The following is a 2,458-nucleotide window of genomic DNA, read 5'->3' as shown; positions in this document are numbered from 1 at the left end:
GGTATGCAATTTATCGGCACACTTGCTAGAAAATTCGTGTCTCTAAAACGGCGAAAGATATTCTCGTGCGGTTTGCGGTGGCGGCTGCGTCCTAGACAGAGCTATCCACGCATGCCTTGCCGAGCGAGATGGCTTCAAGGATGGCTTCGTGATGGCCGTTCAGGCACAGGCAGAAATCACTGGAGGGGGGGATAGACACACAAAACTCGCTCGGGAAGCAATTTATCGGCACACTTGCTAGAAAATTCGTATCTCTAAAACGGCGAAAGATATTCTCGTGCGGTTTGCGGTGGCGGCTGCGTCCTAGAGAGAACTATCCACGCATGCCTTGCCGAGCGAGATATATATATATATATATATATATATATATATATATATATATATATATATATATATATATATATATATATATATATATATATATTCACACACACACACACACAAAGACACACACACACACACACACACACACACACACACACACACACACACACACACACACACACACACACACACACACACACACACACACACATCAATTAATAACTAAGTCCAACGTTGGTTTTAGTTACTTCGCTTCCAAGGGCTTTGCACCAAGGGAATGTCAGGGGTACACAAGGCCTAGCGCCGACGGCGGGAGGTATTATCAAATGTCAGATGCCAAAAGATCTGTCTTGAATAGACGCGTCGGCCTGTGCCAAATATATCTTAATGGCTGCGTCCGTTCGTCCGCCATCGGGAGAAAACCGTTTTCTTCCATGCAAGTGTGAAGTTTCGAAAAATTGAAATCTTTGGAATATAGCGACGTGCCACATGTCGGCAGATCGGGCTCGAAGAGACGACTCTGTTAGAGCAAACCGCACGTCAATAGCCCTGTCCGTTCGTCCGTACGCTTCGAGAAACCGACCGTATCTAGGTAAAACGCGGCTTAAAGTTCCTTTCCTCCGGAAGGGCAAGAGCTAGGTGGACGTGCGACCCAGGGCCAGATTGGTCTTGAAGAGACGCGTCAGGCAGTGAAAACCCCACGAAAATCGGACTGTCCGTTCGCCCGCCATTGGAAGAAAACCGATTCCTTCCATGCAAGTGTGAAGTTTCGAAAAATTGAAAGCTTAGGAATAGAGCGACTTGCCATATGTCGGCAGATCGGGCTCGACGAGGCCACTGTGCTAGAGCAAACCGAAGGTCGATAGCCCTGTCCGTTCGTCCGTACGCTTCGAAAAACCGACCGTTCTTAGGTGAAACGCGGCGTAAAGTTCCTTTTCTCGGGAGTTGGAAGAGCTAGGTGGACGTGCGACCCACGGCCAGATTGGCCTTGAAGAGACGCGTCTGGCAGTGAAAACCCCACGAAAATCGGACTGTCCGTTCGTCCGTGCGACCATGAAAAGCCGAAGGTCAAGGTCGTTGCCATCACGGCATTCCGTTGGTTCGGTATCTTCACTCGAATACCTATATCTTTCGAACGCTCGAAGATATTTTCGTGCGGTTTGCTGCGGCTGATGGGTCTGAGAAAGACCTATCCGTCGATGCCTTGCGCAGGAAGATGGCTTCATCCTGGACGAGGCGGTGGCCATTTCAGCGAGAGACGAAAGTAATGGGAAAATAACAAGTAACCGACTTCGCTCGGGAAGCAATTTATCGGCACTCTTGCTAGAAAATTCGTATCTCTAAAACGGCGAAAGATATTCTCGTGCCGTTTGCGGTGGCGGCTGCGTCCTAGACAGAGCTATCCACGCATGCCTTGCCGAGCGAGATGGCTTCAAGGATGGCTTCGTGATGGCCGTTCAGGCACAGGCAGAAATCACTGGAGGGGGGGATAGACACACAAAACTCGCTCGGTATGCAATTTATCGGCACTCTTGCTAGAAAATTCGTGTCTCTAAAACGGCGAAAGATAGTCTCGTGCGGTTTGCGGTGGCGGCTGCGTCCTAGACAGAGCTATCCACGCATGCCTTGCCGAACGAGATGGCTTCAAAGATGGCTTCGTGATGGCCGTCCAGGCACAGGCAGAAATCACTGGAGGGGGGGATGGGATAGACACACAAAACTCGCTCGGTATGCAATTTATCGGCACACTTGCTAGAAAATTCGCGTCTCTAAAACGGCGAAAGATATTCTCGTGCGGTTTGCGGTGGCGGCTGCGTCCTAGACAGAGCTATGCACGCATGCCTTGCCGAACGAGATGGCTTCAAGGATGGCTTCGTGATGGCCGTTCAGGCACAGGCAGAAATCACTGGAGGGGGGGATAGACACACAAAACTCGCTCGGGAAGCAATTTATCGGCACACTTGCTAGAAAATTCGCGTCTCTAAAACGGCGAAAGATAGTCTCGTGCGGTTTGCGGTGGCGGCTGCGTCCTAGACAGAGCTATCCACGCATGCCTTGCCGAGCGAGATGGCTTCAAAGATGGCTTCGTGATGGCCGTCCAGGCACAGGCAGAAATCACTGGAGGGGGGGGGGG

Source organism: Sinohyriopsis cumingii, unplaced genomic scaffold, assembly GCF_028554795.1.
Source record: "Sinohyriopsis cumingii isolate HCF-2022 unplaced genomic scaffold, ASM2855479v2 utg003330l, whole genome shotgun sequence".
NCBI lineage: Eukaryota > Metazoa > Mollusca > Bivalvia > Unionida > Unionidae > Sinohyriopsis > Sinohyriopsis cumingii.
Note: the sequence above shows the minus strand (reverse complement) of the source record.